Here is a 15,000-nt window from a genome sequence, read left to right on the forward strand (position 1 = left end):
CACACACACCCCAACCCCCACCTCCCCCCCCACAGACCCCCACCCTCCCACCCACTCACGCCCACTCACATCCCTGCCTCCACCACCCGCCACGCACGAAGGCGCTCTTCTTGAGTTTACTTTTTTGGGGGAAAAACATCGGAGGAAATTAGCCGACTTATCCGACCCCGACCCGACTTATCCGACCCGACCTGTCCCGACCCGACCAACTCGTGACAGAAGGGGAGGAAAGGGAAGGGAAGGGGAGGGGAGGGAGGTAGAAGGGGAGGAAAGGGAAGGGAAGGGGAGAGGGGGTAGGAGGGAAGGGAGGGGGGTAGGAAGGAAGGAGAGGGAAGAGGAGGGGAGGGGTAGGAGGGAAGGGGAAGTGAGGGGATGGGTAGGGTAAGAGACATGAGGGGCAAAGTAGCCAAGAATCACACCCTAGATGGTCCACCTAATAGATGAGAGATAGATAGATAGATCTGCTTGATCGTCTCGATATTCATCAGAATATCAATGTTATCATTTTCATTATTACTACTGCTATTGTTATTGTTATTATCATTATTGTTATTATCACTATCAATATAATTGTTATTATCATCAATATCATAATTGTTATTATTATCAATATTACCATTGACATTTATCATTACTATAATCAATATCATCATTATCACTATCAACATTATTCTAGCATCATCATCACAATCATGATCATCATCACAGTTGCTATTATAATCATCATTAATGTTGTTGTTTTTATTTTTTTTCTAAGCTTTATTTTTGTTCCACAATTATTCTCATTCTCGTGTCTTGACTTTTGCCATTCTTTCATTTTCTCTCCTTGTCCTTTCCTTTATTTTAGACTTCCATTCTAATCCAAACTTTTGATTCTCTTAGTATGACATAGACTCAGGTCAACGCGGGGGGTGGGGAGGGGGAGGGCACGATATCAACAAAGGAATTTAAGAATTTTGCTACGAGCTCAGCTTTCACCTTTACCCGCAACAGTGCCTTTTTTAACATGCTCAACTAAACTAAGAACAAATGTAAATGTCCTTGGCAGGGTGTAGTATGATCGTGACATCTCAATTTCAACTAGACTCGTAATGAACCCAAGAAAAAAAGAAAGAAAGAAAGAAAAAAAATAACGAAAATGTGAAGGGCAACTTAAAAAAAGGGGGAAAATATATTTATATATATTCATATCAATTTGAATACATTTATACATGCTTTAAAGATATATTCTTCAAACTATCTGCATCAAACATGTGTGTATGTATATATATACGTATATATATATAAATATATTATATATATATATATTATTTAAGATATATTTACAGTTATAAACATATACTATATATATACATATTATATTATACATATATATATATTATATTTTATATATATATATATATAATATTATATATATATGTATATATATAAACATAATTATACACACAAATACACACACACACACACATACGCACACACACACACACACACATATATATATATATATATATATATATATATATATATATATATATATATATATATATATAATACATATATGTAAAAATACATATTAATAAACAAATACATAAATTACTGTCATCCAACACTGTCCACTACTCAACAATCCCAAGAATAATTCACCCCACTAACCCCCCCCCCCCCTAACCCCATCACATCCCATCCCACCCCACCCCATCCCTGAATCTCTTTCACTCATGCGACCCTTCATCACCCTAACTTACCCCCCTCCTCCCGTCCTCCCCTCCTCCCCCCTCCCCCAAGATTCCTGTCTCCTAGAAGGACCAGATCCCCCTCCCCCTCCCTCCTCCCTCCTCCCCCCTCCCTCCCCCGCCCCGACTCATCCACATTTCATCCAAATGGTAATTGTTATACACGTGATTAACCTCCCCCCCCCTCTCCTTCTCCTACACCCCCCCCCCTCTCCCCGCCGCCATAATTCTGGATCAAATTTAATTAATCACATTTAGCAGATTTCCGACGTACGGATCTTGCTGTTAGGAAGGAATTATGATTAAGAAGTTAGTCTCTATAAATTCGAATTATCATTTATTCATCTTGAATGTTCATATCGATAACTCGGTCCAATTCATTCTTCAACGTGATAAATAATTTTTAGCTTCTACAATTTATTCATTTAACTTTTATTCTTCCTTTTATTCATTTATCTTTTATTCTTCCTTTTATTCATTTATTTTTTTATTCTTCCTTTTATTCTTTTATTTCATTTTTATTTTTATTTTCATTTTTTGTTTTGTTTCTATGCTACAGTTGATCACGTCACCTATCCCCTCCCCTTCCCCCTTCACCCCTCCCCCATTTTAATAACAAATCAACAAAATAAGATTTACATTACGAAGGAAAGAAAGACAGCGCCCATCTGTCTTTATTACAATTCCCGCTGAAAGATGCCATCAAACCCCTTCATTGGAGACAACTCTAGTTAGGGAAAACGACTCTTCCAAAAGTTATCCTTCCTCTCAAAAAAAAAAAAAAAAAAAAAAAAAGAAAATCTACCTTAAAAGGTCAAAAAAAGTAAAAAAAAAAAAAAAAAAGATAATCTATTATACCCCCCCTCCTCTACCCCTTCCCATTTTATCCCCCATCCAAAAAAAAAAGGAGAGAAAAAAAAGTCTCCCGAATTAGTTTCTTCAAGGACTCCCCCGAGCTAACCACCATTACAGCAGCGATGATAATGGCGTCAATACAGCGAAGTGAACCCTCTTCCCTATTGCTGTAACGCTGTAACCCTTCGCCCCTTCCTTAACAGCGAAATGAAGACCCCAACCCACGCCCCTCACTGCTGTAACGCTGTAACCCCATCATCACCTGAACAGCGAAATGAACCCCCCACCAACCCCCGCCCCCACTACCGTAACGCTGTAACCCCCACATCACCTGAACAGCGAAATGAACCCCCCATCCCCACCAACCCCCGCCCCCACTACCGTAACGCTGTAACCCCATCATCACCTGAACAGCGAAATGAACCCCCCATCCCCACCAACCCCCGCCCCCACTACCGTAACGCTATAACCCCACCATCACCTGAACAACGAAATGACCCCCCCCACCCCCGCCAACCCCCACCCCCACTACCGTAACGCTGTAACCCCATCACCTGAACAGCGAAATCTAAACCCCAATCCACGCCCCCCACTACCGTAACGCTGTAACCCCATCATCACCTGAACAACGAAATGAACCCCCCATCCCCACCAACCCCCGCCCCCACTACCGTAACGCTGTAACCCCCATCGTCCTTCCTCTACAACAGCAAGAGCTATATCAACGGCGATAGCGACGGCGACGGCGATAGCGACAGCGGCGACAACGGCAGCGGCGGCGGAGGAGGAAGAGGAAGAGGCATCCGCGGGCCCCGAAGATGCAATAAAGTGATCCCAAAATATCTTCATTGTGAGGAGAGGGAAGTACCTCTCGGTCTCGTTAGTTGACAACCGCGCCGTCAGATGGCACTAACGATGATGGCAGGAGGGGTGAGGGTGAGGGAAAGGAAGAGATGATGGGGAGGGAGAGGGGGGTGGAGTGGAGTGGAGTGGAGTAGTAGAGATGATGGGGGAGGGGGAAAGGAGGCTTCATGGCCGCCGCACAATTAAACGGCCCCATAATTTGACAGCCGGCGCAGAAGGGAACGATTAAAACTAATTAACTCGCTCTTACGAGGTCTTTATCGAGAGCGTTATGTCTTCCATCGTCCAGCAAGAATGAGCAGAGGAAGGGAGACATAGGAGGGATATGAGGGGAAGGGGAGTGATAGTTGGGAGGGGGTAGGGGGGAGGGGGAGGGAAGGGACGGGGGGGAGACGGGGAGCTGACGATCATAGTTCGACGTCGAGGTCGGAGTCTCTGCGTATTTCTGGATGATTCTTAATCTTCTAAAGTAATTACATGATCTACTTCCCTCGTGATTCTTTGATTCTTATTTCTCGAGTTTTCTTACTGAAATATCATCTACCTTTCTTGTCCTATCTACTTCTCAAATCTACCTACCGACTCATTATATACATTCCTCATACTACCTCCTTCCCCAACCTATCTACCTCTACATAATTTACCTCCCTCATACTCCATACATTCTTCAATCTATCTAAATACCCCCTCATACGTATCTACCTCCCTCATTCTCCAATCTATCCTCTATCTCCTTATATTTATCAATTTCCTCACACCCCCTATTTTCTCTATCTATCTACATCTCCTCATACTTATCTACCTCCCTCACACTCTCCAATCTATCTCTTGTCTCCTTCTATTTATCAATTTCCTCACATTCCCTACTTTCTCTATCTATCTACATACCTCCTCATATTCATCTACCTCCCTCACACTCTCCAATCTACCAACCTACCTACCTCTTCTCATTCATCAGCTTCCTCACCCTCCTCCCTACTTTCTCTAATCTCTCAACCTGCTTCCTCATACTCATCGACCTCTCTCTCTCTCACCCTTCCCTATCCTTCAAATTCCACCCCCACCCCCCCTCCACACACACACTACCTATACCTCCCCCCCTACCCCCACCCCCACCAAACCAAATATATATCTATTTCTAACACCCCCGACCTAACCTTACTCCCAGAACCTCACACCTCACTCACTCACTCACCAAAAAGCTACCAGTGCCGCTACGGGGGCGCGGGGGGAGGGGGGCGTGGTAGATAACATACCGCACTCACGAACAGTACATCAACGGTATCAAGAAGCTGGTATTAATTGGCTGACAGGTGTCAATCTCTCAGCCTTAATATGTGTCGCAGTCATGAGCTGTCGCCGTTAAAATTCCTCAAGTCGGGCTTAAAGATGAGTGAATAATTTATAGATGTAAAAGGAGAAGAGGCCTATATTTAAATGATGGTATTAATAATAGTCAATTGGAATGATAATAATAATGCTGATGATTAAGATAATAATACAAGAATAATAATCACGATACTGGTAACAATAATAATACTGATAATCATTATTATCATAATAATAACACTAACAATAATAACATACAAAGGTAGAATAAACACCAAGGAATAAACAAAAAAATAATTAATACAAAATAACAATAAAATGCGCCTGATGATGGTGATAATAACAATAATAATATTAATGATAATAATAATACCAAAGATAATGATAATGACACTGATAATAATGATAATAAAAAAAAATCACAACAAAGCAATAATGGCAATAACCACAACAATGATAACAACACCAATCAAAACCGCGCATAATAATACCACTTGTGGCTACCCCCCTCCCCTCCCTCCCCCTCCACGTCCCCGCCCTCTACCACACCTCCGTATTCACAACCAATCTTGACTGACGACCCTAACAATATTTATATAAAAGTGTGAAGAGAAAACCCACCCTTTCCCCCCAGCGGCTACACGATGCCCCTTCATTATCATATCCCCCTTTCCCCTCCCCTCCCACCCCCTTCCCCTCCCCTCCCTCCCAGTCCCTCCAGAGAACCAACCAACCAACCAAAACTCACCCTTAACACACCCTTCCCTAAGATCGAGAACCGCTTGCCTCTGTCCCTCCTTTAAGCGTTCTTAGCCGGACAGCGGGCAGGGTAAGAGGGGTAGGAGGAGGGGTAGGGGTGGGGGCAGGGTGAGACAGCATTAATGTAAAAAGGCACAATTAAGGGCGTCATCACCGATTTACATAGTGGCATCGGGGGCGTCGCAAGAAGGGAGGGGAGGAAAGGGCGCGAGTCTCTTCTCTTCTCTCTTTCTCTCACGCTTCTGACTGACGGCTCTTGTCACAACACTTATTCGCACTTACTTAGAGTGGAGGGTAAAAGCGTGCTGTGTTTCATCTTTTTTCGTTATTATTATTATTATTATATGGCATTTATTCACGAGTCTTACATCGTAAAGTGTGTTGTAGACTATCACCTATTATTTTAATCATAATTATTACTATTATTATCATTATTATCATGATAATTATTACGATCATTATCATTATTATCATGATAATTATTACTATTATCATTATTATCATGATTACTATCATTATCATTAAAACTATTATCATTATTGTTATTGTTGTTTGTAATCACAACACTTAATTCACGGATGGTGAAGTGGCGTGTTGGGATTATTTGTTATTAGTATTAGTAATCAAACACATATTCACACCTTTTAGATTGGGTGATTAAACGTGATTACAATTTTCCCTGCCTGTCCTGATCACACGGATTAAACTTTTTTTTTTTTTTTTTTTTTTAAGGCGACTACAAGGTAAATTCAAATGTCAAAAAGTCATAATAACAACCTATTGTATTCAACTATTCATCTGTTTATCTATCTTTACTATCTATTTTTCATTTCGTATCTTTTCGTATCTTTATCTTTTAACAGTATGTCCTCTGTATTTACTATTATTATCGTTATTACTATCATTACCATTATAACCATTATTGTTATTGTTGTTATCATTACTGTTATTGTTGTATTGTTATTGTTGTGTACGCATTATTCGAGACGCTTCTTCTGTTACAGTCAAAATCCCTGTTATTGATGTCTGTTGATTGAGTTTTGATATGGATTTGCATCGTTCGGTACCTTGTGCACAGTCGGTAATCCATGAAATTACATCTTAATTAAATCACGGTTCTAATCCAGTGCCGGAATTCGCAATATAAATTATAATTCGGATTTCCATGGAATCGACAGAGTGCGTTAAATTTTGTTACATTGTGTATAAACCATAACGTCATTCTATAAAAAAAAATAAATAAATAAATAAATAAAAAAAATGGATCGTGTTTTCTGTTTACTGTATTTCCAAGACCTTTCAATTCATTATATTATTAAAAATGTGTATCTTCTCTTTTTAATGTATAATATATATAAAACATGTATCTTTTATTTCTAAAATCAGAATTTTTAGTTTGTGAGCCCTGTATGTGCCTACCCCTTCCCCCCAAAAATAAAATACAATAATTAGAAAATAACCTTTTTGTATGTGATCATATATAATTACTAACTATTGAAGGACTTACATTTTACACAAACAAATATTTGCAACATGTGATACCCCTAAATAAAGTTATTCATGGTTATTATTAGCAATTATTTTGCCCTAATTTTTTAATGTATGTAATAATCCCTAACCGCTTGTCCACTGGAAGAGAATTTAATTATAATACAAAATTACGCGAAGCAACCCCACAAACAATCTTTTATGGTGTATTTTACCAAACAACAATTTGTCAACATCCAAACCCTAATTCAAACCACCTACAACTTATCAACAATGCAAGATCCTTGGATAACAATTGTTGCATGCAAATGCTCTCTCTCTCTCTCTCTCTCTCTCTCTCTCTCTCTCTCTCTCTCTCTCTCTCTCTCTCTCTCTCTCTCTCTCTCTCTCTCTCTCTGAGATTACCTGATTAGATCATTCCGTCCTCCACTTTCCTCTCTTCTTCTTCCTCTTCCTTCTCCCTATCCAACCCCTCCATCCTCCTACCTTCCACCTTACCCTCCCCCTTCTTTCCTCCCCTCCCCTCCCACCTTAATCACCCCTACCCCTCCCACTCCCGCCTTCCACCTAACCTTCCCCCTTCTTTCCTCCCCTCCCCTCCCACCTTAATCACCCCCTACCCCTCCCACCCCCCATCTTTCCTCCCCCTTCTTTCCTCCCCTCCCCTCTCACCTTAATCACCCCCTCCCACTCCCACCTAACCCTCCCCCCTCTTTCCTCCCCTCCCCTCCCCACCTTAATCACCCCCTACCCCTCCTACCCCCCATCTTTCCACCCCCTATTCCCCCCCTCCCCCATTACCAAAGTATTATTAGATCGCAGATACGAAACAACTACGTTACGGTATGTGTATGAAGACAGACCGACAGACAGTCAGCAAGGCGCTTGTCACCCCCCCTCCCCTCTCCCCTCCCCCCTCCCCAGCTCCCCACCTATCCGGCGCCTCCGACTCGTCTACGTGACAGTTGCGTTCATTATGGTTCGCTGGGGGGAGGGGGGGCGAAGGAGGGGGATGGGGGGGGTTAAGGGGTTTGATTGGAAGGTCTGGGTGAGGGGCGTGACGGAATGTGTATCTTGTATTGTATACAATGCTGGACTGAAAGAGAGAGATACAGAGAGAGGGTGAGAGGGAGTAAACAGAGGCTACGAGAGAGAATGAGAGAGAAAATAAAGAGATAGAAAGAGAGAGAAAGATAAAAGAAAGAGAGAGAGAGAGATAAAAGAGAGAGAGAGAAGAAGGAGATAGAAAGAGAGAGAGAGATAAAAGAAAGAAAGAAAAAAAGAGAGAGAGAGAGAGAGAGAGAGAGAAAGAGAGAAAGAAAGAAAGAAAGAAAGAGAGAGAACGAAAGAAAGAGAAAGAGAAAGAGAAAGAGAGAGAGAGAAAGTGAGAAAGAGAGCAAGAGAGAAAGAAAGAAATAGAGAGAGAGAGAAAGTGAGAAAGAGAGCAAGAGAGAAAGAAAGAAATAGAGAGAGAGAGAAAGTGAGAAAGAGAGCAAGAGAGAAAGAAAGAAATAGAGAGAGAGAGAGAGAGAGAGAGAACGACGACCCTCCTCTGTCACAACAATTTTCTTTACGGGACGCGCTTTAAGAGTGTATTTTTTCCTCCTCTCTCTCTCTCTCTCTCTCCCTCTACTTCTCTTACATTTTTATTTTATCTCTCTTATACTTTTAATTGACTTAAGCTGGAGCGAGTCCAACAAAGCCCACACTCCGTTGTCTCTCTAACAGACACTCGTATAACAAAGCTTTATGAAAACCACAGACGGATACAATTACCCTCACATTTTACTATGGTGTAATAAGGCCCAAACCATCAAATCCCATAGGCCTATACAAGGAAAGAAGCGCCTCATAATGGATCTTCTTAAGATGAAGTTCGTGAACTCTATAGATTCATCCGAAGTCGATCGGTTGTCTCCGTATCCGGACCGGCAAACGATCAAACGATCGAACTACCGAATAATCCAAGGCTAAAACTCGGTCGTTCAAAAAAAAAACTTTGAACAAACTATGAAGTCTTCTTCCTTAATTTTTTTTTTTTTTTTTTTTTTTTTTTGGAATGGGGGGAATTTTTTTTTTTTTTTTTTTTTTTTTTTTTTTTTTTTTTTTGAAGGTGGGGGGGGGCGGATTTGAAGTTCGTCTGAGAAAAAAATAGAAAGTGATGAGAGTGTAGAGAAAGGAGGAAGGAATAAAAGAGGAGAGACAAAGAGATAGGAAACATGGAAACATCAAGGAAACTGGATAAGAAAGGAGAGGAAATCTCAGTCAAAACAAAAGGGTCATTGGACAGAAGATGAGAATGAGGAAGGAGGAAAATAAAAGAGATAGAGAAGAAATAATGAGAAAAGTGTGACAAGAAAATAAAGTTGAATAAAAAAAATGCATAAAGAAAAGATATAGAAAAATAGAAGACAAAGAGAGAGAGACATAGAGAGGAGAGAGAGAGACAGAGGACGATAGAGACATAGAGAGAGAGAGAGATAGACAGAGGACGAGAAGCAGAGACATAGAGAGAGAGAGAACAAAATCCGGTTCACACCCTCGCTGCCACATGCACCCGGCCCTCAAGCCCGAAAGTCTTTCCATTACCGCGCGAAGTGCTCTGATTCCAGGCGAGGCGTCTCACCCTCTTAAAACCTTCCTGCCTTCCATGTACATGTCTTTCTCTCCTGCTTTCCATGTTCGTCTCTTTCTCTCCTTCCTACCATGAACAACAGTTTCTTCTGCCTACCATTTTCGTCTCTTTCTCTCCTTCCTACCATGAACAACAGTTTCTCCTACCTACCGTGTTCGTCTATTTCTCTTCTTATTTTCCCCTCTCTCTGTCTCAACCCTTTTCTTTCTCCCTTTCTCTGATCATGGTCTTGTCTTCTTCTTTTTCTTTCTTGATGCTTTGCTTATTTTTTTCCCCTTTCCCTCACATCTTTGGCTTATCGACCTTCTACTTCTTCCTCTCTTCTCCATTCTTCTCCCCCCTTTTCCTCTCTTCTCCCTTCGTCTCTCATACTCTCTTCACCTTACACCCCTTCCCTTTCTCCCCTTCCTCTCTTATCTCCCCCTTCATTTCCCCCTGTTTTCACTCTCCACCTAACAGTCCCTAGTTCGCTCCCTCGGTCCCTCCCCCTCCCCCTCCCTCTCCCCTCCCCTAGCCACGCTGATGGGAGTCATTTCAACAACTTTCCTCCGTGCTATTTTAGTCCCTTTTTTTTCTTCTTCTTTTTTGAGGGGGGGGGGGAGCTGATCTCATCCCTGATTATACAAATGGATGTACTGGCCCTTTCGCCTTCCGTTTGTTTGCGCCGTTGGGACTCTGCCTGGAAAGTTCTTACGGCATCATTATGTTCAAAAGAGGGAAATGAAAGTTAGGAAGTTATATAGAATTAAAGAGAGAATAATATCCAGAAGTTATATGGAATATAAAGAGGGCGTGCTGATTGTGTTAATGTATGTTAACAACCTTCTTTCTTTGTGTAATGTACATACCGAAAATATGATATTCCTTTTTCCATTTTATTTATCCATCTATACATATATCCATCTACTCATCCATCTATCTACACAAACAAGAATAAATCAAAACTTATTCAAGCATTCGACGATATACCAAAACACCACATTCGGTATATTTGGTATAATGACAGGTACATCATCCTAACATTTTGGCGTGTTGTACTCGTGTCGTCATCCATAAAATATGCTCAGACAGGTTCAAGCAAATCTTCCGATGTTTTCGAGGGAAGTAAAAGAAAAAAAAGCTTAACGTTGGCTTTTACCATGGACGAAGCACAATCGTAATGTACATATATGGTACATGCACGCCCAAGGTCGCCCGAAGATTTACCACAGCAGCTCGGGGGATAAGCAACTAACATGTAAAGAATACTGATAGAGGTAGAATGTGGGAAGGAGACAGATCGAGAATGAGAGGGAGAGAAAGAATTGGAGACAAAATCAGAGACGTCGGGGGAGAGAGAGAGAGAGAGAGAGAGAGAGAGAGAGAGAGAGAGAGAGAGAGAGAGAGAGAGAGAGAGAGAGAGAGAGAGAGAGAGAGAGAGAGAGACAGAAAGAGAGAGAGAGAGAGACAGAAAGAGAGAGAGAGAGAGACAACGAGAACGAGAGAGAGAGAGAGAGAGAGAGAGAGAGAGAGAGAGAGAGAGAGAACGAGAGCGAGAGAGAGATAACGAATACGAGAGGGACAATATCAACCTGGAATTCAGAGCGACTAACACTCACTCACTCACTCACTCACTCCTCACTTTGGGAAAATGTCTTGATTCTTGGCCGAGTTCCAGTATTGGGAAGGGACGGGACGGGAGGGGAGGGGGGGGGGAAAGAGGAAGGACCGGGAAGGGAGGGGGGGAAGAGGAAGAAGGGCCGGGAAGGGAGGGGAGGGGGGGGGAAGAAGGGCCGGGAAGGGAGGAAGGGGAGGGGGGAAAGAGGAAGAAGGGCCTAGGAAGGGAGGGGGACCAGGGAAAATGGAGGGGTTGGAGGGGGGAAGGTAGGGAGTGTGGAGGGGTGGGGGAGGGAGGGGGGAGGGGGATCTGCCACGGCTTCCTAGCGTCACGACACACAGATAAAAGACGACCCAGGGCTCCTGATCTCATTCCAAATAATCGGGTCGATAGAATGCTTCTATGGATCCCTATGTCCTCCGACCGCGGGCAGACGCCGAGATAGTCGATAGTTAGGCATTTCATGGTCGTCATAAAGGCCTTTCCGTTTAATCTTCTGTTCCTGTCTTTTGGTTTTCTTCTCTGGCATCTCTCGCGCTCTTTCTTTCTTTCTCTCTCTCGCTCTCGCTCTCTTGCTCTCTCCCTCCCTCCCTCCCTCTCTGTATCTATATCTATTTCTCTCACCTTAATTTCTCCCTCCCCCCTCTCTCTCTCTTTAATCCCTCCCTCCTTCACTCACCCCCTCACTCTCTTTAATCCCTCCCTCCCTCCTTCCCTCCCTCTCTCTATCTATCTCTATCCTCCCTCCCCCCTCTCTCTCTCTTTAATCCCTCCCTCCTTCACTCATTCCCTCCCTCCCTCCTTCCCTCCCTCCCTCTCTCTATCTATCTCTATCTCTCTCACTTTAATTCCTCCCTCCCCCCTCCCTCCCTCCCTCCCTCCCTCCTTCACTCATCCCCTTCCTCCTCCCTCCCTCTCTCCCTCCCCCCTCCTTCCCTCCCTCCCTCCCTCCTTTCCTCCTCCCTCCTTCCCTCCCTCCCTCCCTCCTCCTTCCCTCCCTCCTTCCCTCCCTCCTTCCTCCCCCCCTCCTTCCCTCCCTCCCTCCCTCCTTCCCTCCCTCCTTCCCTTCCTCCCTCCTTCCCTCCCTCCCTCCCTCCCTCCCTCCCTCCCTCCTTCCCTCCCTCTTATCTCTCAGGGTAAGAGCAATAACCGCGCGCCGTAACTTACCTGCCCCTATCTAGCCTTAGTGTTTTTGCCGTGTTAAATCTGTACTGCCACTAACTTGCCGGAATGTTTATCTGATGACGGAGAGCTCCCCCCTCCCTACCTCTCTCCCCTCTTCCCTCTTCCCTCTCCTCTCTCCCCTCTCCTCTCTCCTCCATTACTTTTGAGGCGCCCTTACTCGAGAGAAGAGGGAGGGGAAGAGGGGGGAGGGAGAGAGGGAGGGGGGAAGAAGAATCTGCTCTGTCTCTCATACCCTCCCCCTCCCCCCCCCAGACACCCTTTCTTCCCTTCTCCCCTCCCCTCTTCTTCCCTCCCCCCTTCCTTCCCTTTTTTTTCGTCCTCACACCTCTCTTCGACAGGGACTAAATGTCCAACTGTCTCCTCGCCTTGTATCTTTCTACAGTTAACACCCTATGTATAGATCTCTCTCCTCCTTTCCCTTTGTCTCCCTCTTCAGATCTCTCTATCTCTCTTTCTTTCCCCTCTATACCTAAAATCTCTTCACCATATCTCTCTCTTTCTCTTTCTCTTTCTCTTTCTCTTTCTCTTTCTCTTTCTCTTTCTCTTTCTCTTTCTCTTTCTCTTTCTCTTTCTCTTTCTCTTTCTCTTTCTCTTTCTTTCTCTCTCTCTCTCTCTCTCTCTCTCTCTGTCTCTGTCTCTGTCTCTCTGTCTCTCTCAGTCTCTGTCTCTGTTTCTCTGTCTCTCTCTCTGTTTCTCGGTCTCTCTCCCTCTCTCTCTCTCTGTTTCTCTGTCTCTCTCTCTGTCTTTGTCTTTGTCTTTCTCTCTCTCTCTCTCTCTCTCTCTCTCTCTCTCTCTCTCTCTCTCTCTCTCTCTCTCTCTCTCTCTCTCTCTCCCTCCTTCCCTCCCCTATCGCTTTTAATGTCTCCGCTCAAGTGCATCTTTATCTGACCTTTTTTTATTATTCTTCCTCTCCTCCTCTTCATCCTTTCTTAAGTCCCTCTGCATTCCCCTCACTTCCACACCTTCACTCTGCGAGGTGTCTTCCCCTCACTCGCCACCCACAGCCAATTCTGACAGTTGTCTGCTTTGGGTCGTCGTCGTCCCTCTATCTACACGCTGTTTAGCACATGGATCCTCTTCCTCTGTGTATATTTCGATCAATCCACCCCCTTCTCTATGTCTCTTTCTGTCTCTGTCTCCTCTCATCTCCCTCTCTCCGTTTTTCTTTCTCTTTTTCTTTATCTCTCTTTATATCTCTTTATCTCTCTTTCTCTCTCTCTCTCTCTCTCTCTCTCTCTCTCTCTCTCTCTCTCTCTCTTTCTCTTTCTCTCTTTCTCCGTTCCCCTATCATTTCTCCCTTTTCCTCCCCTTCCCCTCTTCTTTCTCCCTTTCCCCTCTTTCCTTTTCCCTTCCCCTCCTTCTCCCACATCTTCCCCCTTTTCTTCTCACCCCTCCCGACCCCTAACACCCACCCCCTTCTCCCTATCCCCCTCCTCCCCCCATCACGCATCCCCCATCTCCCACCAATTCCTCTATCTCTAATCCTTCCTTCTGTGAAATACATTTTAGATTTTCCCTTTCTCGCGTTCGCTCCACACCACCTGCTACATTTGTCTCTGTGTTCTCTCGCTCCTAAAGAACGTCTCTTGACTGCCTTGGTGACAATGGGCTGTCTCTGTGCTACTAAAAAGAGAGAGAATATTAGCTTCTTCTTCTTCTCCTTTTTCCCGTTTTTTTTTTTTTTTTTTTTCTGTTAGTGTTAAAGTTATTATGATTATTCCCATTCTTCTTATCATTGTTGATGTTCTTTTTATGACCTATAACAGGTGATCGAAGGAAAATTAAAGATTGATATAGAACTTACTCCAATCTACCTTCATCTTTTTCGTCTTCTTTTCACTCGTAATATCGCTCGCCCTCCTATTCTCTCCTCCCCTCTTCTTCCTATCATTGTCTCTGTTTCTATGCCAATTAGCGGCAATTACCAGTACCGCTGAAACCCTTCCCTTTATCATTATTCTCTCTCAATCATACCAGTTTCTAAATTCTACAAGACCCTGCAACATTCCATCACAAACAATTCACTGTTCTACCTCAAATTAATATCCCTATTTGCTCATCACCAAATTACACAGTCTAAGTAACACGGTGCCAATTTTCGTACGTTACAAACTATATAGAATCTCTTACAATTATACCCGCGCGCGAATAAGCGCTGACGTATGATATGGCAAAAAAAAAAAAAAAAAAGTAACAGAAGAACACAGGTTTCTTAAGCGCCGCCTCTCGACTCTTCTGTTTACATGTCCTTCGTTCCCTATCTTCTAATAAAAAGAGGAAGAGAAGAAGATGGAGGAGATGGAGGGAGATGGGGATGGGGAAGAGGAGGAGTGGGAGGGGGAGGAGGAGGAGGAGGAGGAAGAGGTAGAGGAGGAGGGAGAGGTGGAGGAGAGGAGGGGGAGGAGGAGGAGGGAGAGGTGGAGGAGGAGGAGGAGGGAGAGGTGGAGGAGAGGAGGGGGAGGGGGAAGTGGAAGAGGAGGAGGAAAAGGAAGAGGAGGAGGAGGAGGAGGAGGAAGAAAAAGAAGACGGAAAGGAAATGAAAGAAGAAGAAGAAC

General features: G+C 43.7%; 1 protein-coding gene across 5 annotated transcripts in view; it reads right to left on the bottom strand.

The window, feature by feature from the left end:
- LOC147467977 (uncharacterized) overlaps positions 1-15,000 on the bottom strand; it is a 455,391-nt gene that overhangs the window by 301,362 nt on the left and 139,029 nt on the right. The window lies entirely within an intron of this gene.

Source organism: Penaeus japonicus, unplaced genomic scaffold (assembly GCF_977035675.1).
Source record: "Penaeus japonicus unplaced genomic scaffold, GWHDUDI00000001_assembly GWHDUDI00000032, whole genome shotgun sequence".
NCBI lineage: Eukaryota > Metazoa > Arthropoda > Malacostraca > Decapoda > Penaeidae > Penaeus > Penaeus japonicus.